The sequence below is a fragment of the Sturnira hondurensis genome, unplaced genomic scaffold, assembly GCF_014824575.4.
Source record: "Sturnira hondurensis isolate 20B ecotype Veracruz unplaced genomic scaffold, ASM1482457v3 Scaffold0002840, whole genome shotgun sequence".
Lineage (NCBI taxonomy): Eukaryota > Metazoa > Chordata > Mammalia > Chiroptera > Phyllostomidae > Sturnira > Sturnira hondurensis.
This window is the reverse complement of record NW_028075471.1, coordinates 3,567,506-3,591,753: the sequence shown is the minus strand read 5'-3', so window position 1 is coordinate 3,591,753 and position 24,248 is coordinate 3,567,506. Positions and strand designations below refer to the sequence as shown.

Genomic DNA, 24,248 nt, shown 5'->3' with positions numbered 1-24,248 from the left:
CTGGGGCAGCAGTCTGAACCATGACTGGAGGTGGGATGAGATTTATTTAATCTCACAACTGTCCTGTGACCATAGGTATTCCCATACCCTTTTTGAAGATGAGGAAACTGAGGCTCAGAGAAATAAGCAGATTTCTCCAAGTCTCAGCTTATTGTAGATTCAAGGCCAGGATGGTTGGATTCCACAGCTTCCCCAAACTGCCTCCAGGACAGGAAGGAGAAGGAAGTGTTTGGCTCCATGGTTTATGGCTGTGGATGATGTATAGGGCATTCGTCTGATCTTATGGGCAAACCACCTTTGAGGTTTATGATACACATCCCTGAATTCCCATTACTGTGCTTTCTGATCACCTACCCTGTTTCATGGATGTTTGTTCAAATAATAAGTGTTGATATAGAAAGGGAAAAGGCTTTCTGGTCTCCATTAAGTCAAATGACCTTCATTGCTAGGATATGTTAGACAGGCAATAGCAGCAGGTTTATTTTATCTCTGCTCAGCAGAGTCCAGATAATTTAAAAAGATACTATTTCTGTGGTTTTTGTTTCTTTTGGTCTCTTTTGGAACTTGCTAACTGGAAAGAGTAGTCTTGCCCCCAGCCAGCATGAGGCCTTGATGAATTGTGTGGATTTTAATAATGCTCTTATCACCAAGGAGACCAGGCCTGACTCTGCGATTGGGTTTTCATTAGCACATGCTTATATTTAACCTGTTGGTATTTTTTTCTATTTGGATTTATGATCCGCCCTTGCTGCCTGTGAAATCTTTGGACCTAAGATAGTGGAGACCCTATGCCAAATTCAAGGTTGTGCTCATGCCACCAACTCTGACGGCAAAGTTGCTCATTGTTGACATAGACACATCTCACCTTGCCTTTGCCCTAATTGATTAGGTGGTGGATTGTAATAATCACTGTGATCTTTTTCTCTTTGATCCACCTCTTCAAAAGCACAGCGACAAACAAATCCCAAGCCGTTTCAGTTCACACTCTTGGAAGTTAATGATGTAGCCAAGTGTCAGTCATCGTTTACTACTCCCCTTCAAAATGACACTGAGGGGGGGCTATGTTGATGAGGTTTCTTGTGCTCCAGGAATACCTTTTTGTTTGGATTTGTCATCAGAATTACAAACTTTGGGAGCTAGAGACTGGACACCACTCTGAGCCTCAGTTTCCTTATCTGTAAACTAAAATCATAACAGTGCTTTGAGTTGTAAGGATTAAAATAAATTAATTCACGCAGAGCACTTATGACCTAGCGCACAGTAAGCAGAAAAAGGACTAGCTATTGTTGCTGTTGATTTCATAATCCAAAACTAGCTTATAGTTAAATTTGAGGGTGTTGTTGTAGTCACCAGCATTTCACAAGTAGAAGTGATCTTGAAACTTAAAAAAATGCCAGTGTGTGAGGAGACATATACAAGGAGTTTTATTACAGAATTTTTTAATAGTAGCCAAAAGCTGGAAACAGCAGGAATATCTGAATTATATAGACTTGTAAGTATATTACAAAATATAAGTATAAACACAATTATAGAACACATAAAATATAAAGTGTGCTCCCAGGTGTTCATAAATATATTTGTCCGTGCAAAAGAGTCAGTGTGGGAGACTGTGCCTGGCGCTGGGGACAGCGGTTCTATTGGGAGACTGGAATCGCTGGGCAGAGTGGCTAGGTTTCAGGGGTTCTTGACCTTTGACATCTTGTGAAACGTGTAAACAGCCCTTCCCCTCAGAAGACTGTTTATATGTGCTTACAATGAAATATATCAGGTTACAATAAAACTCAGTTATATTGAAATACAGTTATCCAAATATTTAAAAACAAGTTTGTACTAAGAGTTACATACATGCATCTTAATCACTGCATTAAGTAAAAGACCTGGCAACACATCTAATGACTAATACACCTAACATGAGATAAGAGCAAATGATATTTTGAAATACTCACGTCAACCACACTGTGATTTAAAAATATAGTGATTTCTATGGTAACAGATTCACGGGTCTGCTAGTGCTTCTGTGATTTGTAACCTCTATTCATACTGGAGGGAAATGCTGAATTTCAGTTCTTAGTGAAACTAAAGATTTTTTTTTTCTGTCAAAGCTCACAGATGTCCTGAATTTATCCATGGACTCTTTGGGAGTCTGATAATTCTAGGTTGAGTATCCCTGTTTAAGATACTCAATCTGTTATGATTAGCTTTGCATTGCATTACTTTAGTAATTTAAATGACTGAGGTAAACAAATACAACAAATATAATTAACTTTGACCTGTTGGTCTATGAGGATGTCAGTATTTTAAAGAAAAGAATGTAAAACATTAAAGTAAGACATAGGGGCAATACTGATGCTTTTAGGAGGACCTAGAAATAACCATTAAATCAGTTCCCAACACTAAGGGTTTAAATTTTTCTTTGAGACCAGTTTAGCTTTTGGAGGTAGATAACTTGAATCACCCCAGTAGTTTAGTAGATGATTTTTTTCTGCTGCTTCTGCTATTAGAAAAATAATTTTAGGGTAGAAAAATGTCCTTTTTTAAAAAAAGAGATAAGTACTGAAGGGGTAGCATGTCATGATACCTAAAATTTACTTTTGAATACTTTCACATAAAATACAAAGTGAATATTTTAACTAACATGCCCATCATTTACAAAAACCCAAACAGCAGAGCTAAAGCTCCCAGCCCCTTGAGTGCCCCCCGTCCCACTGGCCTCCGCCGGTCCAGTTCTGGTGATCAGCTCAGCCTCCTTCCAGATATTTGGATGCAGTTAGACATAGAGGCAGACACAGATATAAAAATTAGTCTGTGATGGTATTTTAAGGACATAAGTGCTGTCATTTTTTGTTTTGCCTTGCAATGTGCTTTTCTTTTCTTTTAAATAATTTTTATTTTTTAGAGCAGCTTTAGGTTCACAGTAAAATTAAGCAGAAATCACAGCGAGTTTCCATAAACCCTCTGGCCTCACACAGGCACAGCCTCCCTGTACCATTGACACCCCACCAGAGTGGTGGCAACTGGGAAGCATACACGTCATAATCAGCCAGAGCCAATCGTTTACCTTAGTGTTCACTTGGTGTTGTACATTCTTTGGGTTTTGACAAACGTGTAATGGCAGGTGTCCACCATTAGTGTCTTACAGAATCGTTTCACTGCCCTAAAAATCCTCTGTGCTCACCTGTTCATCTCTCCTGCCCCCAACCCCTGACAACACTGGTTATTTTATTGTCTCCAGAGTCTTGCCTTTTCAAGTATGTCATGCAGTAGGTAGCCTTTTCAGACTGACTTCTCTCACTGACGCTCCTCCAGACCTTCTCATGGCTTGAGAACTCACTTCTCTTTTAATCACTGAAGTAATATTCCATTGTATGGACGTAGCTCAGTTTGCTGATCCATTCACCTGGTGAAGGATATGTCTCATTACACTGCTGCTCTTTCATGCACAAGCAAATGAGTCATAGTTTATGTTCACCTGATTCTCCCTTGAAGGGCACTTTTGCTGTTTCCAGTATTTCCCAGTTACAGACAATGACTATCCTCATCCTGTAGAACAAGTAGTAAAGTCAGGGTTAAAAAGTGCCTGTGGACACTTACTCTTTAATGTTAGTGTGAATAGTATTAAACTGCCACTTTTTGTGGTTCAGATCCACATGTTATTTTGTTCCATTCATTGACACCAAAGAAAAGCAAACAACAACCACACTGTTACCAAATGCAGATCTGAACAGGCTGTTAAAACTAGTGAAGAAGGGAAGTTTTGTCTGCAACATGTATGCTTCTCCTACTAGTGTGTGCAAGATTTAAACCTAAATATCCAGAAGTATCATCCATGGTTTAAAAGGAAGGAAGGGAGGGAGGGAGGGAGGAAGGAAGGAAGGAAGGAAGGAAGGAAGGAAGGGAGGAAGGAAGGAAGGAAGGAAGGAAGGAAAAATAAGAAAAGAAGGAAGGAGAACAGGGGAGGAGGGAGGAATGGAAGGAACTGTAGTTGTGAATTCAAAGAATAAGTTTGTTGTATTGACAAAGATTACATCTCAACTACCTCATTTTGCAGTTTATCATTAATTCTATTTTGACTGAGATTATTTACAGTAAGAAATTCACTAGAAAATAAATGTTTTAAAATGCTTTCTCTTATGACTTCTTTTTCTAAAATGTAGCCTGAGTCTGTCCACCTGAATATTATGTAAATTATCCTGGTTAGGAAGTTCCATCCAGGCTTCCGATCCCAGCTAATTGAGTTTTTCCCCAAATGACTTACATAATTGCATCAAGCTCATCTTTGATCTGGTTATGTATTCCTGGTTTCAATAGCAGATGTTGTTTTCTTTTTTTCTTACTTTTCTCAATTGTGTCTGAGGCTCATTCTCTGAAGAAAAGCTGGTATGTTGACTTTTTCCCTTGACATTTACTATGCATAAACTTTTTACGTTGCTTGATTGATACTTAAATTCTTAGGTAACTTCTCAAAAAAGGTCAAAAGAGTGAGGGGTCCAGGAGCATTCTCATGGTTTGTGTGTCTTCCTCCACCCTGCTGTCTAACTCACACTGTTCTGTGTGGGTCATTTTATGGAGAGAGTCGACTCAGTGTGAGCAGGTAGTTTCTCTAGCGGCATCATTTCCTGGCCAGTATTGATGGTGAAACATTTGAAACTGAAGGCTTACCTTCACTGGTCAGAATGCCAGCATTGGGAATTCTGGCAGATTTAATTCTGGCAGAATTTTAATTCCCTCTCTTTAGACAGGGAATTAAAAGTGTTTATTGTGTTCTTTCATGAGCAGATTGACATTTCCTCTTATGGTTTTATAAATGAGATTTCTATTACTCCCCACACATCTTGAAATATCAGTTTCTGTCATTGGAATTTTCAAGGAACATTGAAATTAATAAAATTAAAGTGTTTTCTTTGCCTGTACATGGCAGGGGGAAGTGATGCTTTTGCTGGCCAGGTCTATATAAATTCCAACCAAGCACGTATTTATTACTATAGAGTTAATGAATTTATTTATTTATTCTTTAGTTTATTCACTGACTCATTTATGCACTAATTCAATCAACTCGTATCTATTGAGCTTTACCCCGGGTCAGACACAAGGGCACTGAAGGAAGTGAAACTTCAGACTCGGTCGTCTGCAGATGAGTGGAAATTGCTCTTGATTTTGTTACAACTTAACCAAGCATGGGGCAGACATATCTTACTGGTTTTCCCCTTTCTGTAAGGGAGTAATTTCACATGGCTTTGAAAGAAATAATTTTGCCATAGACTCTTCTGGTAACATTTATATCCACCTTAGAGTCTCCTTGAAATTGGCTTATTTTCTTCCAGCTGGAAGATTGAACCCAAAGGTTCATCTGGGGAAGTGCTTCATGTTGTTTTATGCAGAAGCTAACCTTGAGAAGTTATACTGTGTGGTTGGTGCTTTGCATTGTGCTCTCCTTACAGTGAGGGATTAGGGACTGGGAACACTGGATTCCAGAGCACAATCTCTAAAACTTTTAGACCTGACAGGGACCTGAAAGAGTTTATCTTGTTGAGACCATTTCATTGTGTAGTTGTGGCAATTGAAGCTGAGATATGTCAAGTGTCCTGCCCAAAGTGACAAAGGATGAGTGAAAATACAAGTCCTAGGACTGGACCTTAAATCCAGGAGAAGGTTGAGGCTAAGAGTTCTGGTTTGGGCATTTTGAATTCTTGCCTAACCACTTCCTAGCTGTGAGACCTTGGACAAAACATTCAACCTCTCTGTGTTATGGTTTCCTTGGTTGAAAAAATACTGATAATGATAGGGTTGCTGGAAGGATTCAATACAATAATGCAGGTAGGACTATGGCACAATGTTGCAACAAGCAAGGATACTTACTATCGATATTGTAAAATAACCAAGGGCAATGGAACAGGGGTATTGTCTATTCTAGGTAATACTGTTTCCCTGGTGCCCTAGAAAGTGGCTGGTATGTATCCAGCCCTCAATTAAGATTTGTTGAATGGCTTTTTTTCAAATGTAAATTGGGTAACTCTCATAAAGGATGAATGATAGCTATCAGGGAAGGAAACATAATGATGCTGATGTGGCGCTTCAAACAAGAAGGTTGTGAAGTCCTGTGCCTTTTTAGGTGGAACAAGTTTGTTTTTAAATGAGCCACTTCCGTAAATAATAATTAATAGAGGTATTTGACAAAATGCCTCAGCTGTTGATTTCATCCAGCAAAGCCTGATTCACATCCAAGCAGTCTCAATCCACAGGTGACTGGTTGATAACACCACTGTCAACTCTGCCTTTAAATAGAGTCAGAACCACACCATTATGGCCTCCAGTGGGACCACCTTTATCAGGCCCCCATCATCTCCATAGTGGCTGGATGATTTCAGGGGCCTCCCACATGGTCCCCCTGCATCTGCCCTTGACCCTTGCGGTCCACTCTCAACTCAGCAGCTAGAAGGTTTCTTTTAAGCCTAAATCACGATGTCTCTTTCATGTCTCCTTCTTCAGTGACGTTTCAGTGGCATTACCACATCCTCCTAGTGACCCTTGAGGTCCAGCACAGCTGGGTTACCTTGCTGCTCCTGGACCTCATCTGTACCCCCTTCTCTGCACCCGCACCACACTGGCCCTTCTGTTATTCTCCTGCATTCATCTCAGGGCCTTAGCAATTGCTATTTCTCTCTATGTGGAGAGCTCTCTTATACACCCGTGTGACTGACTTCTTTCTGTTCCTTCTGTTATCTTCTCAGTTGTTCTTACCTAGGCTGTTTTGTATCCCCATGTTGAAAGTCATCTCCATACCCCACCCCCAGTCCATCCCTGCATTCCCTACTTTTCTTACCCAACTTGATTTTTTTTCTTCATAGTATTTATCATCACCTGCCACATGATGTGTTTTCTACTTATCAGAGTCTATCCACACTAAAATATAACTTCTATTTTTATCTTTCTGCTATAGTCCTAATATCTGGGATGGTGTCTGGCACAGAGTGCCTCCAGTTAACATTTGTCAGATAAACGAATGAGTGGCTGCTTTATTGTTTATGTGTTTTATGCTGTCTTTAGAAGGTTACTATAAGCATGAACTGGATTTATCTTGGCAACACTTTAAGAATATCTGTCTTTCTCTATACATATATTTTCATCTCCTCATTTTTGAAGAAAAGTCATAAAACAAGAGGCAAAAACCAAGGTGTACCTGAAGAGACCTTGTGGTATACAAAGCAAGATAAGTGAACATAATGCCGGGCTTTTACGAGCTAATAAAACAAATTCGCGTGAAGATAAGAGGATATAAGCAGTGTGGAATGCACACAGGATTTCTGCAGATGTGGTATTGTTAATGCCAGTGCTTTCCAGTCTAACCTGACTGGTGCTGCAGGAATCTCTCAAGATGATGGTAGGAATGGAAATTTTCTGTTAGAATGAAAACCATCCCCCCTTTTAGGTCTCAATTTCCTTCCATTTAGCTGGTGTTTACTGAGCGCAGAGCACTGCTCCTGGTGCCCACGATGTGGTTGAGAAGGTGAGAAATGTGTGAGATGTGTCAGTCACACTGATCTCTGGTTGATCTGTTTAATGGAAAGGAGTATATTCCAGGCCACTTAAAAACAGTGCACTACCAGCACATACATCATTTGTGTCTCAGCCTGGAATGTGTTCTGGAGATTACGTTGAAAAGTGAGCGTGCCTTGAATTCTTGAGCATTCTCAATACTGTGAAGAAAATAAGAAAGGCATTTTGGAGAGACCCAGCTGTGTAGGGACTAGAATGGGTCAGGTTCTCCCAGCTCCACCTGGGTGGAATTCTTCCCCACTCACCATCCAGGGTTAGTGGAGGAGTCTCACCTGGGAAAGTAATGTAGGGCACCCGCCACGCTACCCACCACCCCCACTTGTGTGTTTAGCTTATCTTACTTGGGGAAGGTAAATAGGGCTGTGGCTTAAAATGCCTTTTAGTGACTCTAAGCTTCAGAGGTTGTGGAAAACTAACTAAGAGGTGCTGAATGGGCCCCCAAATGGACCTGATGATCTCCTAGCTTTATTATGCTAATAACTTAAAAGAAAGAAGGGCTTTTTAAAATTTCCTAATAACCCAAAAGGTGGATGATTCACCTGTAGCTAACAGAGGCAACTGCACTTTGAATAAGATGTCCACGCTCACAGATAGCACCCCAGCAGCCACCTGTCTAAATGTCATCAAAGCCACTAAATTCCACTATGGAAATAGAAGAGAGAAAAGAGCTTCTTAACATAGTTTACTTTTCACAAATTTGAATATTATATTTAGCTGGGAAAACTTTGGCTTTAAATAATTTTAAGTTATCTTCCTCTAATCAGAATTTCACATTGTTTTGTCTTCACGTGGGAAAGGGAGTTTGCCTGTGGTTATGTTTCTGAAGAGCCTTTTCCATAGCTGTCGACAGCTCTCTGCCTGCCCCGCTCCCTTTGCTGTGGCAGAATCTTTCTTCTTTCCGGCGAATCCAGGCTTTGTCATGTCATGTCTCTGCCACTGTGCTGCCTTAAGTTGTTCTGTGTTTCTCTGTCACAGTCTTTCCCTAACTCAACCAGCAACTGAAGCTGAAATTTAATTTAAATTATTGTCAGATTGCGGAAATCAGCCTGCCATGTGCGTGCTCTTCCCCGCGGGGAAGTGGAGGAGTGTCTGAAATGAGAAATGAGCTGGCTGCTGGAGACAGTCATGAAGAATGTGTCTGAAAACAGGGATGGTACGAAGGGAGGGTTATCTCTGTGTGTTCTGTAATGAAGGGCTCGATTTATGGGCTCCTGGGAAACCGTAGTAAAGAGCAAAAATTGCCATCAGGACCTGGAGGTTTTGTTCAGTTGGGGAGCTTATGTTTGACTGAAGGTCTCACATTGTTGGTGAGACCAACAATTTTATTGAGTGCACTGTGAAATGCTATTATATTTTATGTGATGTCATCTTAAAAATGCAAGCATGCTTCTAAGAGAAGAGTGTCAGGTAATTTCCCTCTTCCCAGAAAAGTCTGTGTTAAGTGACATTGATCATTGGATAGCTTCCCAAAGTACAGGTGGTTGGGAAGACATGTCTAGTCCTCAGTCAAGGGCCTTACATGTATGTTTAGATTCCTTTTCTCATTTATTCTCTCATTCATATTCGTATTGATTGAGCATCTTCTGCACTTGCACTGTGTTGGTGGTGAGCAGATAAAATGGTGAACAAGCCAGGCAAGGTTCTGGTGACTTCGAGTCTAATGGAGGAGGCAGGTGTTAATTAATAATCACAGTATCAAGAACATAATAACAAGCAGAAATAAAAGCTTTGAAATGGAAAGAAGCATGCTGCTATGAGAGCATCTAACCAAGGACCTTGACCTCATCATGGAAGGTCAGAGAAGGCTTCTATGGGGAAGTGAGATATGAAAGAAAGGAAGATGTTAACCCAGTTAAAGGGAAAAGCGAAAGAGTCAAGGTGTGGACACAGCATGAGTGAGGGTCCTATGGCAGGATGGCCCGTGCTGCTTTGAAGGCAAGTGTGGCTGGTAGGTGGGAGATGGTGAGACTAGAGCAGTCAACAGGAACCAGACCGTGTAGCCCCTCAAAGGACATGGCCGAGATTTAGATTGTCATTCCAAGAACAGAGGGGAGTCACTAGCAGAGGTGGGGGTGGGGTGGGGTTTGTGTTTTGAGAAGACTGCTCTGGCTACTGAGTGGCTTGGAGGAGGCCAAGGGTAGAAGTAGAGGACCAATGGGAGGTGGCCTGGCCGTCCTGAAGATGGTGTCTGGGGCGTAGCTGGAGCAGGTGAGTTTGAAGGACATGTGTAGAGCTTTGTATCTTTACTGCCTTGTCTTTTTGCACTTTTCAGTGTAGATTAGAAGCCTTGGGTTTTATTTTGACTTCTGTCATTATGTTGCTATCAGACCTTGTACCTGTTGCTTTGCCTCTCTGGATCCCAGTTTCCACATCTATAAAGTAATATAGTCAGATTGTTTCTTTTCCAGTGCCAAAATTCCCTGTGTCCATGCTGATTTGGGTACTACAGGTTTTTCAGGTAAATGATTAAAATGTAAATACAATTAGATGTTGGTTAACAATGGGAGACCCATACATAAGTTTGCTCATGTAACACCTTGCTTCAAGTCCTTTTTGCTAACTCCTTGGATGGTGGAAGAAGACATAGCAGTTAGGGCACTAATGTGTACTTTTTCACTTATTATACCAAACACAAGACTGTTCCTTAATTAGGATGCTGTCTCAGTCACCTTAGGCTGCTACAACAAAATACCATAGTCTGGTTGGCTTAAAGAACAGATCATTATTTCTTACAGGTCTGGAGGCTGAGAAATCCTAGCTTCAGGTGCCAGCAGATTCAGTTCCTGCTGAGAGCTCGCTTCCTGGCTTGCAGACAGTCACCTAATCTTCTCACGGTGCCCTCACCTGGAGGAAAGAGCGAGTCTGGTCTCACTTCCTCTTCTTTTAAAGACACTAAGCCTACCATGCCCCCATTCACCCAATACCTCATCTAAACCTAATTACTTCCCAAATGCCCCAAATTACTTCCCCAAAGCCATCACATCGAGGGGCTTAAACACGAATTTTGGGGGGACATAAACATTCAGTTCAAAACAGATGACTTTTTAAAACATACCAGATGTGATTCATTAGAGAAACAAAACAAAATCCTTAGTATGAGTATGAGTGAAAGCAGATATTCTAATGAAGCTGCCCAGTGTGTGCAGCCTAAATGAAGTGGAAAAAGCTAGAGGCATTTTTGCTAAGGGGCTTCATTTGACTCTTGTGTCCTTCGATTTTGGAATCCTTTGTCAGTGGTTGTAACAGTCATGCTTAGTTGCAACCACAAATAATTTCCAGTGGAGGAGTGTTGATAACATTTTATTGACCTAAAAAAAAATCTAATGACAGGGCCAAAGGAAAGGCAGGAGGTGTAGTTTTCTAGACCAATGGAAGAGGAGGAGACATAGGTCTAGACCAGTGGAAAGAGCGCTGCTGCTTCTTAGGCTGGAGGCATTTGGAAGAGAAAGAGTAAAAACCAAACAAACAGAAATGAAGTTAGAAGGTTTCAATGACCCTTAGAACAGAGAAAGGAGGGGGAGTCTGAGTGAGGCTCATTCTACGATGTGGGGTACTGTCTGGCAGGAGCTCCTGGGTTGGGTACAGGAATTGGCAGTGGTGGACTCTACTCCTTGCTGCCTGCACAGCTCCGAGCAGCCCCACTCCTGGGAGCCCAGCAGATCTAGGCCTCTACATCCCCTACCCAATCTTGACCCCTGCATTACAAGCACAGGCTTCCTTTAAGAAGCATTGATCCAGGGCCTTTTCACAAATGCATCAAGAGAGGAAATTACAGGTCTGGAGAATTGCGTGGAGCACCTACTTTAGCCACTGCTCCATACTCTCCTCTGTAAGTAAATTTTCCTCCTTTCCCTGCTAGAAAGTAGATTTTCTTTTTGCATGTTTTCACCGGGGCAATCTAGGTTTTAAATTCTGAGTATTTGTGCTGGTTTTGTTCTAACCCTAGTGAGTGGAACTGGGCTCAAGTCTCCTTCAGCCCCTAGTTTGCTAGATCTTCTGGAGCCATCCCTTAACTTCTGCAAGATGAAATGGACCCTAAGACTATTCCATGTTCCACCTCCCTCTAAAGTTGATGGCCAAGGTCCCAAACAGATGGTGCCAGATGAGGAAGGTCCCATCATGGCACTACCCACTTCCTGAGAGTTCCCAGTGTGTGGCAGCTCCTCTTGTCTGCAGAACCAGCCTGGACGGTGGTTATGAGCAGACCCATCTTACAGGAAACCAAGGTGGAGGTTTCTTTTCCGCAAGCACTCACTGACTTGCATTACGGGTATTCTATGGCCATAACCTCCTTTCCTTTCCCCGCAGCAGAGAACTGGAGATGCTTTGTTTTTCTTCATGAGCCAAAGGGTGCTCATAAGGACATGCCTTCTGTTCTTTAGCAGCTTCTCAGCAAAAGAAACTGAGTGTTGCCCTTCCCTACTTCTGGCTACTGCCAGCTTCTGAACAGGCGATGATCTTGGTACATTTTTTTGTCTCACCACTTACCATCCATTAAGCTGATCTTTTTTTAAAAAATGTAAATCATATTTTATGTTATACCCCTTAGTCAGACTCTCCAGTGACTTCTGTGAGGTCTATACATTGGAGTGGAAAAAAATTACATCTTTATTTTTGCTAACCTCCAACTAAAATTTATATCTCCTTTTATTATAAATGAGGACAACAAATCTCAGCAGTACTTGTGACTTTGGCATGAGAAGAATACACTGACATTTTTCTTTACACATTATACTGGTTGCATATATCTGTAAATATGTTTGCCCACAATTATTGAAAATGACAGTAGCTATTAGACCTACCACCAGCTCTTATTTAAATAGCAAGACAAAGAAGCCATGTTACCATATGATCAATTCGTTTTTTAATATACCAATAATTATATTTTAATGTAATTGGTATTCTTAATCAGAATTATACCAAGAAGGGGTGGGAGGATGATGGGAGCAATCTCCCAATTTCAGGCAATAAGGTAAGGCATTGGCTCAAGAATTTAACAGCAATAAATAGTTGACTTCATATCTACCTGCTTTTTTAAAATCACTATATTCAGGCAACTCTAAACAATGTCAAGGATAAAATACTCCTCCCTGCCAGGGTAAACCACACCCATTGTCCTTCTGCACCTCACCCTCACCTGTGGTCTTTCATATTCCTAAATATTTTTATTGTTTTATTTGGTGGGGTTCTTTTTGGCATTTAAAAGCATTTTTAAAAATATTTTATTTATTTATTTTTTAGAGAGAGAAGAAAGAGAGGGAAATATCAATGTGTGGTTACCTCTCGCACGTCCCTCATTGGGGACCTGGCCTGCAACCAGGCATGTGCCCTGACTGGGAATTGAACCAGCGACCTTTTGGTTCACAGCCTGCACTCAATCTGCTGAGCTATACCAGCCAGGCTAAAAGCATTTTTTAAGAAGAGGTCTATAGTTGTCAGCAAGCTGGCTATAGGTCCATAGCATGGAAACAATTATGAATCCCTGATTTAGAACAAAATACAGATCCACTTTCTTTGGCCTACTGGACCCTATATGCCTAGGCTTTTACCTAACTGTCCATTTCATTCCCTCTACCTTTCCCCTCTTGGTACCTTCTAGTAACCAGAGCTTCCTGATGTCCCTCAAGCATGCCAAGCTCACTCTTATCTTTCTTCTTTCCCTGGATCTGACTCCCATCTGTTCTTTTTATTTCTTCTTCTTATTTATTTTTAAATTACAGTTTGTATACCATATTGTATTAGTTTGAGGTGTATACCCTGGTGACCAGACACCATACGGCTTTTCAAGTGGTCATCCAAATAAATCCTGCACCCATCTGACACCAGACATAGCTGCCACAACATCACTGACCACATTCCTTATATTGTACTTTACATCCCCATGACTATTGTTTTAAAAAAAATTTTAATTTTTCACTTATAGTTGACATAGATTATTATATTAGTTTCAAGTGTACACCCCAGGGATTAGACATTACATAATTTACTAAGTGATCATCCCGATAAATCTTGTATCTATCTGACACCAAAAACAGTTATTAGAATATTATTTACTATATTCTCTAGGGTGTACTTTACATTCCCACGACTATTGCGTAACAACCAATTTTAACTTTTTCACTCATCTCCCTAACACTCCCTCCCATCTGGTGACTGTCAAAATGTTTTCTCTATCTATGAGTCTGTTTTTGTTCTGCTTCTTCATTTATTTTGGTTTTTAGATTCATTTGTTGATGTTGATAGAAATTTATTTGTTGCCATTGTATTGTTCATATTTTTTTAGGGAATTTTTTCCTTTCTTCATCTTCTTAAAGAAGATCCTTTAACATTTCAGGTAATACTGGCTTAGTGATGATGAACTCCTTTAGTTTTTCTCATCTGGGAAACTTTTTATAGTCCTTTAATTCTAAATGACAGCTTTGCTGGGTAGAGTAATCTTGGTTGTGTGCCTTTGCTTTTCATCACTTTGAATATTTCTTGCCACTCCCTTCTGGCCTAAAGAGTTTCTCTTGAGAAATCAGCTGACAGTCTTATGGGAGCTCCCTTATAGGTAACTTACTGCTTTCCTCTTGCTGCTTTTAAGATTATTTATTTATTTTAATATTTTTCATTTTAATTATCATGCATCTTGCTGTGGGCCTTTTTGGCTCATCTTGTTTGGGACCCTGTGTTTCCTGAACTTATATGTCTATTACCTTCACCAAGTTAGGGAATTTTTCTGTTATTATTTTTTTAAATAGGTTTTCAATTTCTTGCTCTCTCAGTGCTCCTTCCAGCACCCCTATGATGCTAAAGTTGGTATGCTTAACGTTGTCCCAGAGGCTCCTTAATATGTACTCATTTCTTTAATTCTTTTTTCTTTTTGCTGTTCTAATTGGGTGTTTTTTACTTCCTTATATTACAAATTAATGATTTGATTCTTGGCTTAATCTACTTTACTTTTGATACCCTGTAAATTATTCTTCATTTCAGTCCGTGTAGCCTTACTGACGATTGTTTTTTATGGTTTCTATGTCCTCTTTTATGCTGTTGAAGTCCTCACTAAGTTCCTTGAGCATCCTTGTAACCTTTGTTTTGAACTCTGTATCTGGTAGGTTGCTTATCTATATTTTGTTCAGTACTTTCTCTGGAGTTTTAATCTGTTCTTTTATTTGGGCTGTGTTTCTTTGTTTCCTCATTTTGGCAGTCTCCCTGTGTTTGTTTCTATGTATTAGGTAGAGCTGCTTTGACTCCATGTCTTAGTAACATGACCTAATGTAGTAGGTATATTTTAGGGTCCAATGGCACAGCATCCCCATCATCCAGGCTGGGTACTCCAGGTGTGCCCTTTGTGTGGGCTGAGTACACCCTCCTCTTTTAGTTGAGCCTTGATTGCTTTGGCAGGTCAATGGGAGGGATTTAACCAGGCCAGTGAACTGCAAGGACTAGCTATGACTACTGATCACCAATCTTCACCCTCCATGAAGGATCAGCTGTGCAGGGGCAGGGTGGTGGTGGTCTGACGTCATCTGTAGCTGTCTACTGGGTGCACAGGCTTTGGGTTTTCCTGGGTGGTACAGGCCAGGTTCAGTCCCCATCTATGTTCTGCCTGAGGCCACACTGCATGACCTATAAAGCAATATGAGATGGCTGCTCTTTGTGCTGGGCTTGCTGGTTCCCAGATGAAGCCAAGCTGTGAACCTAGGCTGGCTGCTACTAGAGCTGGGCCTGGGGACACTTAGCAAAAGATATGGGGGCAGAGGCCTCATTGAAGCCAGATGTTGCTTCTTTGAAGGAATTTAGGAAGTTATAAAATGTGAGCCAAGACCAGCCATTTGTATGAAAAAGCCACTGTTAACAGCTTGGATGGGCTCATAAGTTGGGTGGGGTGTAGTCTCAGGGAATCACCAGGATGGGACAAACACTGTTAGCCAGGTTGATGGAGTCTCAGGTATGGCACCCACCTGCTAGCTCTGTGGCTGTATGGGAGGAGGGTTCAGAAAAGGAACAGTGGCCTCTGCCTGCCTTTCTCTCTGGGAGAAAGCTGTCCCCCATAGGTTGGGTGGGGCAGGATCTTAAGGAATCACCAGGGTAGTACACATAGTATGAGCCAAGTTGATGAAGACTCAGATATAGTGCCCCCTTTCCAGCTCTGTGTGTGTGGTGGTGGTGGTGGTAGGGTCTCAGAAGAGGAACAGTAATTTCTGCCAACACTTTTGTCTGGGAGAAAGCTGCCCCTTCAGCCCTTACCCTGATGCCAGACAATTCAGTTCTTTTCCCATATGTCCCTGATACCTTTGGAGCTGCTGCCGCAGAGCTGGAGCTCAGAGGGAATGAGTCCAAGTAAGTACATGGATCCTTTAAGAGGAATACCTGGGAGTCCAGAAGCCCTTTGTCTCAGCCTCAATCCCTTCTGGTTTTTATAGCCACAAGATATGGGGAATATTTATGGGGACTTTCCTCCTAGCACTTGAACCTTGGGCTAGGAGGTGTGGTGTGCAATTGGGACCCCTCATATATCATGGGAGACCTTCACAGGTGAGATATCTCTCCCAATTTCTATCTGCCACATAGGATTGTGGGACTAGCCTATTCTATGTCTCCACCCCTTCTACCAGTCTCTATATCGCTTCTTCTTTAAATCCCTAGTTGTAGGACTTCCATTCACCTCAATTTCAGGTGGTCCTGAATCATGGTTGTGCTGTAATTTAGTTGTAATTTCTGTGGGTATGGGAGGATTTGAGTACCACATTTACCTACACTGCCATTTTAACTGGAAATCTTCCATCTTTTTCTGATCTCAGCTTTCATTGCCATCTACTTGTAGAGGCCATCCCTGATATTGTCTGTGATAATCTTGTCTAATGCAGTGCATGCCCTCAACTAGTGCTTCCTCTTGGCAGTTACTGCAGTTCACAGGAAGGTAATCCACACACATAGACGGGGACTGCAATTGTCCTGATCCCTGCTGTTGCTCCAGCTCCTAGCACCTTTACAGATGCTGGCCAGCGCTCAGTATCAGAGCTGAGTTTGCTTCTTTTGAGCTTTTTATGGTATCAACCTTTTGATCATATATGTATATTTAATTACTAGGCTTAAACCATAAAAATAGTTCCTTTAAAATCTGGAAAAATGTATTCAGCTATAAAAATGCTTGTGGATATAGCCAATGTGTTATGTAAGTGAAAGCAAAAGAAAGAAGAATGTAATTTAGAGGTTGGAATATGGTACAACATTTCTACTCCCACCTTCTTTGCTGTTGTATCAGTTTGGGAAGGCAGCAGAAGGCCTAACTCACAGAGCCTTAGTCAGTAAGGATGCTTTGTCTCACAGAGTAAGAACAGAGGTACTCTTGCCAGTTGGCTTGGTTGGAATATTGTCCTGTAAAAAAAAGGTTGCAGGTTCAATTTCCAGTCAGGGCAAATACCTACGTTGTGGGGTTGATCCCCACGCAGGGTGCATTTAGAAGTAGTTGGTCTATGTTTCTCCCTCACGATGATGTTTTTCTGCTCTGCATTCCTCTCTCCTTTCCTCTCTCTAAAAAGCAATGAAAAAATGTCTTTGGGTGAGGATTTAAAAAAAGAAGTAGAAGAAGTCCAAAGGTAGGTTGGTCCCTGATTGATTGATTCAGTTACTCAACTCTCACCAAGCACCCAGGTCCTTTCCATCTCTCCAGACTGTCTATACTCTTCAGGCTGGTGCCCCTTATGGTTGCGAGACAGCTGACAGTAGCCACATAGGCACTGTGCTTCCACTTCTAGAAAATAAGCCTTTCCCTTTAGTGTGATTAGGTGCACTATGTCACATGCTCATCCCTTTGCCAATAACAGTCCCCAGAGGAATGCCATGCAGATTGACTCACATTATGTATGTAGTGGGCATGGGGTGAATATTTGCAGAAAATACAGGATTCCATAAGGAGGGAGAAAGGAAGACCAGTCACTAGGAAGGTAACCCATGGTGTCCACTATAGGCATAGCTTTTTTAGTATATGTGCTGCTGAAGCGAGCACTAGGCATAGCTTTTTTAAAAATTAAATTTCTTTTTGTTTTAGTGTTAAAGAAAGTTGATGTAAGAAATGTCTAACCCTGTAGAGAATTTTAATAAAAATGTGAGTCAAACAGAGGATACACCTGGAAGCAAGATCTCAACAAACTGAGACAAATGCTTCAGAGAAGAACAGTTTTCAGGGCAGGGGTCGGGGGGGGGGGGGTTTATGCATTTGAGATTAAGGAATAAAGTAAGGAAGATTACGTGAAGGTGGGAGGAAACGACATGGGGTTGGAATTACAGGATAGTTAAGGTTATGTGCTCTCTTGAGGGTAGTTTATTTCAAAGGTGTGTTAACCTAGTTGTACAGAAACAATGGATAGGGCTTGCTTAAGGCAAAAATAAACCTCTTACTAAAGAAGCTGTATGCCTGGTTATTACTACCCACCACAACCTGCACAGTTAGGAATTTATGATCAGATCACCTTGTGGGGTTACTCTCTATAGAACCCCTGTTTTTCAAACACAGTTCCCCTTTTTGATCCTAAATCAGTTAAAAGAATGTGTTGATAACCTGCATTTTGGTCAGATAGAGTGGTCTCACAGAGCTAGGAAGGCTCATTCCTGGGAAGCTTCAGTATCAGTGTCATCTGGACCACTGGGGATGAAGCAATACTGAAACCAGGGATGTGAGTTGAAGCTGCATTTTTCCCAAATGGGAAGGGCAGGTAAATGGAAGGCAGTCAGGTCTTATGGCCTTCATTGTGAAAAACACACTGGGTCATTTCTATGTGAACTATGATGATCCAAGTGTTACCATGTCCCATTTTTCAGTATTTGTCATTTAATACAACATTTACTCAAGCCATAAAATGGTATTAAAAGGTATCTTATTCATTTTCCTAAGCTTGGCGATAGTATAAAATGTCTCTTTTCAATAATGGCATTCAATTATTTTCATCTAATTTATGTCCATCTTAAATGCACTGTGATGCATGAAGGAATGTAAAAATCAAAAAATGGGTTGCCAGGGAGAACCAACTAGCTATCTTGGATTTCCCATAGCCCAACTGTTTCTTTAATCTACAACCATTGTTTATCCATACAATATATCCTAGCAGATTTCCTGAATGTTATTCAGATTTTTAACCCTTAAAATCCTAATATTTGCCTGGCTGGGTGGCTCAGTTGGTTGGAGTGTCATCCTGCATACCAAAAATGTTGCAGGTTGACTCCTGGTCAGGGTACACACCTAGGTTATGGGTTCAATCTCCAGTTGGGGTGCATGCAGAGGGCAACCCATCAGCGTCTCTCTCTCACATTGATATTTCTTTCTCTCTCTCTTTGAAATCAGTGGAAATATCTTTGGGTGAGGATTTAAAAAAACAATATCTAATGAAAACTAAGAAGTAATCAATTATCATTCTCTAGCTTGGACATTTTTAATATACATAAAAGCCAATTATTAACATGGACATATTTTTGTAAAACTGAGGCAAAATAAATACATGTCTGTTTTACTTAAAACAACAAACTTAAACTAGTCTTTATTTATTAAGGATTTTTCTTAGATCATATAAACTTAAAAAATTTTGAGTTAGTTTCTATTTTTCTGAGAAATTTAGAATGCCTAATTTTTATAAGTGCTTGCCTTTAATTTTAAAAATACCATCTAGAGGCAGACAATTATCTCATATTTACAACATATATTATGACACACAGAAGACAGACACAAAGAGAGACCTTTTAGCCACAAGAAAATCTCACTGGTTTATAAAAGAACAGTTGGATCCAAATTTTGACCTGGAGGCATTTACAATTTATATCTGATCTTAACAAGTTCCAAGTGACTTCTCCCCTTTTAAAATAAGGGCAGACATTTTTAATACCTCGAAGAATTGGGATAACACCTGAGGACATCAGAGCTTGATCTATTTACCTAAATCCTCTTTTTGAAGCTTTGAGAAACCAGTTCATTCTACCTGTTCTTATAATCAGCTTTTTCTAATTGCACATACGAAATTTAATTTAGAAGTATTAAAGGATCTTCATCTTGGCCATCTTAGTTATAAATGGGAGGCTGGCTGTGGTGGACCTTGTAGGCCTGGGACGCATGATTAATTTTGAGATCAGTAGAGTCTGAACCAACTTCTAGGGAGACCCAGCCCTTGCATGCAAGTCTCCAGACTAGCCGAATGCAGTGGGTATTCCCTAGAGGACTGCTTTTCACACTAGAAGAAACTTTTTCTCAGGCAACTTCACAAGGATTCTTAGTTTCCAAAGAATACTAAGAGCAAAGGCCAGTGAGAGCTTAGCAGATACCACCAAAACCACGACCCTTCCCAGTCATGGGCCCCTCAGGTATACCCATTCCAGGGTGCCCTGCTGTTCTCCCTGGGGCTCCCACCAGCTTCTCCACGGTCAGCAGTGCTGCTGCACTCTTCTCTGCCACTTTGGGTTTGGGGATCTGAACAGTCATCACCCCACTGGCTATTCGGGTTTGGGGAAGCATATGTCCTTTCTCTTTCAGAGCCAAGAAGAGTTCAGGCTCTCATTTAACTAACAAAGGTTTTGTTCGGACTCTCAGTAAGCAATGCAATTAAAAAAACAAAATTAAAAGGAGGAAACTTTTTTTCCCCTCCCATTTCCTGGGTCGCCTTAACTGTTATCTACCTCAAGGATTTTCTAAGAATGGCTCAAATAAAGTCATCGTCTGCTGCTTAAAGCAAGGAGGCCTGGGATTCTGAGAAAAATTCACCATTCACTACGTGTGAAGTGGGGAGCTGGTGGGGCACAATGGGCTCCTACTGACACCAAGCATGGGTCTGGGTTTGCAGGGTTATTCTGGGTGGGCTTCTTTGGAATCCTGCTGAGTATGCCAAGTAAATGTCAATGTAAGAAACATCCAAACTTGTAGATGATTTTTTTAAATCGTCACCTGAGGATATGTTTCCTGAATTCTAGAGAGAGATGGAGAATGAGAGGAAAAAAAACCTTAATGTAAGAGAGAAACATCGATTGGCTGTCTCCCATACACACACCAACTAGGGGTGGAGTCCATAACCTAGGTATGTGCCCTGACTGGGAATCAAACCCGCAAGCTTTTGGTGTACAAGACAATACTCCAACCAACTAAGCCACCCAGCCAGGAGTAAACCTGAGGAGAATTTATAAGTTTATTTGAACCAAACTGACATATGCCAGGGAGCAAGATCTCAAGTGCCCTGGAAAATAAATTTTGCGGTTTCTTTTATGCATTTGAGATGAAGGAGGGAATATAAAGATTTATATGAAGATAGAGGAAGCAAGTCAGGGATGGGATTACAGGATAGTTAAGATTGGGGGTGGCCCAGCTGGGTGTGGCTCAGTTGGTTGGGTGTCGTCCAGCAAACAGAAAGATTGCTGGTTAGATTTCTGGTTGGGGCTTATACCTGGGTTGCAGGTTTGGTCCCAGTTGGGGCATGTACAGAAGTCATCCAATTGATGTTTCTCTCTCACATCCATGTTTCTCTTCCTCTCCTTCTCCCTCCCTTCCCCTCTCTAAAATAAGCAAATAAAAAAAAATTAGGGGTAGCCACGTGGAGATTGGATTACTGGGTGGTTAAGATTATGTGCTGTTTTGAGGGTCATAGGTTTATTTCAAATCTGTGTTAACCTAGATGCACAGAAACAATGGGCAGGATTGGCTTACAGCAAAGATAAACCTTTTACTAAAGAAGTTATGTGCCTGGGGTGTGACTGTCCATCATAATTTGCCCAGTTAGGAATTGATGACCAGATCATCCCGTGAGGTTACTTTCAAAGAACCCCTTTTTTCACCCACAGTAATAATCACTTTGAATGGGTTCTGACGGGAACACTTCTAATCATTTCAGTTTTTATTTTTTCAAATGCTTGGACCTTTTTTCTTCTAGGAAAAAAAAAGCCTTTTAAAATGATCATTTTCATCTTGGCCTTATTATCAATCATGTGATCTGACAATTTAGGAAATATGGCCCATGGCTATAGGAAATATGGCCCATGGCTATAGACCTAGGTGCTTACACAACAGGCTTTGGTCCCCAAGGTTAGTTGAGGGTTTTTTTAGTATTTTTATTGATTATGCTATTACAGTTTCCCCAATTTTTCCCCTTTATTCCCCCTCACCCTGCCCTCCAACCCTCCAGCATTCCACCCCCGTTTAGTTCATGTCCATGGGTTATACATGTAAGTTCTTTGAGTTCTCTGTTTCCTATACCATTTTTTACCTCTCCCCATTTACTTTATGCCTACTAATTATGCTCCTTCCCTGTACCTTTTCCCCTCTATTCCTTCCTTCCCCCTCCCCACTGAACTCCCTCTGTGTAATGTCCACTTCTGTGGTTCTGTTCCTGTTCTGGTTGTTTGCTTAGTTTTTGTTTTCATTGTTTTTCTTTAGGTTCATTTGTTGATAGTTATGAGTTTGCTGTCCTTTCACTGGTCATATTTTTTATCTTCTTTTTCTTAGATAAGTTCCTTTAACATTTCATATAATAAGGGACTGATGATGAATTCCTTGAATTTGACCTATCTGGGAAGCCCTTTATCTGCCCTTCCATTCTAAATGAAAGCTTTGCTGGATAGAACAATCTTGGATGTAGGTCCTTGCCTTTCATGACTTGGAATACTTCTTTCTAGCTCATTCTTGCCTGTAAGGTTTCTTTTGAGAAATCAGCTAATAGGCTTATGGGAACTCCTTTGTAGGTAACTGTTTCCTTAACTCTTACTGCTTGTAGGATTCTCTCTTTATCTTTAATCTTGGCTAAGGTAATTATGATGTGCTGGTGTGTTCCTTTTTGGGTCCAACTTCTTTAGGACTCTCTGGGCTTCCTGGACTTCCTGGAAGTCTAATTTTTTCGCCAGACTGGGGAAGTTTTCTTTTATTGTTCAGATAAGTTTTCAATTTCTTGCTGTTGTTCTTCTCCTTCTGGCACCCCTATAATTCAGATATTGGAATGTTTCAGGTTGTCCCAGAGAATCCTCAGCCTCTCTTCATGTTTTTGGATTCTTGTTTCTCCATTCTGATCCAGTTGGATGTTTCTTTCTTTCTTTTGTTCCAAATCATTGCTTTGAAACCTGGTTTTCTTCTTGTCATTGTTGGTTCCCTGAATATTTTGCTTTATTTCATTTTGCATATCTTTAATTTGTTTTTTCATTTTTTGACCAAGCTCAATCAGTTTTGTGAGCATTTTGATTACCAGGGCTTTAAATTCTTCATCAGATAGGTTGGCAATCTCCTCATTGCTTGGTTCTGAGGTTTTGCTGTGTTCTTTCATTTGGGCCATATTTCTTTGCCTTGACACACCTGATAAGTTATGGGGGAGGGGCCAAAGAGGGAACAGCCCAGCTTTGCTGTTCCTGGTGCACTTTCCAACAGACTCTCCTGTCAGACTGGAAGTATCTTTCACCAAGGTAACCCCAGCCTTAGCCCACAGTCAGCTCTGAGTCTCAGTTTTCCCCTTAAATCAGTCCTACCCTGTGCTCCTCAGAGCTCAGCAGTCAGTCCCTCCCCTCAGCTGACTCTCTGTGGGTTTTTCTTAGTTGGAACTGCATGGTCCGCCTTACAGGTCTGGTTGTTCTGGTTGATTTTTTCTTTAATTCCTTGGTTGTCAGAATTTCATGTAGTTTGATTTTCTGGCAATTTTGGTTGTGTATTGATTTTAAATTGGTTGTTATCCTCCTTTTGGTTGTGCAAGGAAGTGAAGGGTTTCTACCTACACATCCATCTTAGCCAGAACTCCCCCATAGTTAGTTTTAAAGGGAGAGTGTATGCCAGGGATTTGAAAAGCTCTAATATAAATTTTCAAAGAAATAACATTGCTTAGACCTTACTTAGGTTATGAAGAAGCAAGTCAATTGATCTTGGGAGCAGAACAAAACTTCTAACCAAGAGCTGAAAAGCCTTTACTTTTTAAAAAAATTCTGGTTTTATTACAGCAGAAGTGACAGCTGCTATTGTGATAGATGCTGTGAAATTAAAAAATACCCTTAGGGTGAAATAGAATTTGGTTCACTTTGGGAAAATTCTAAAACAAAAGATACAAGTAAATGAGAGGGGAGATATATGTATATATACATAGAGAGAGAGAGAGAGAGAGAGACAGACAGACAGACAGAGACAGAGAGAGATAAGGAGAGACAAAGAGACAGAGAGGGAGACCAGTCTGGAAAGAGAGCCACCTGTATTCCTGCAGCAGAGAAGGGAGCTCCCCAGGGGTGGAGGTCAAGGATGAGGGTTGGGGTATAGCGTAGTGGTAGGGAAGGGTGAAGGGAGAGCTTGATGGAACTCAAGCCATGTCTGTAAGGAGGATGTGTCTTCATGAGTTACTAGTATAATTAAACATTAATAAGAAAAAATACACAAGTGAAATTGCAGTATTAGATTTGATGACTTAATAATCCTTCAGTCCCGTGTTGGTATTTGAAGATTCTGAGGTAAAGGACTTGAGAAAGAGGTTATTCCTCCCCTTATTATCCCATGCTTCCTTTTACTCCCTTGAGTGTATTTCATGTGGCTTGGTGCTTTTCAGTGGTGTCGCTTCCCTTTAGAGGTGTCTACCAGGGGGCTGGATGGGCTGGTTATGGATTCAGATCGCCCAGCCCCCTGGTAGACATCTCCGATGGACACCAGGTTAGGCCTCAGCCTCACCATCGAGCCCTCTGGTCTTCAGAATAAAATTGAGTGCAGTGACATAATTGGGACAAGA

At 41.0% G+C, this 24,248-nt stretch overlaps 1 protein-coding gene across 2 annotated transcripts in view; it reads left to right on the top strand.

The window, feature by feature from the left end:
* ARHGEF3 (Rho guanine nucleotide exchange factor 3) overlaps nucleotides 1–24,248 on the top strand; it is a 274,023-nt gene that overhangs the window by 130,486 nt on the left and 119,289 nt on the right. The gene's annotated exons all lie outside the window — the stretch shown is intronic.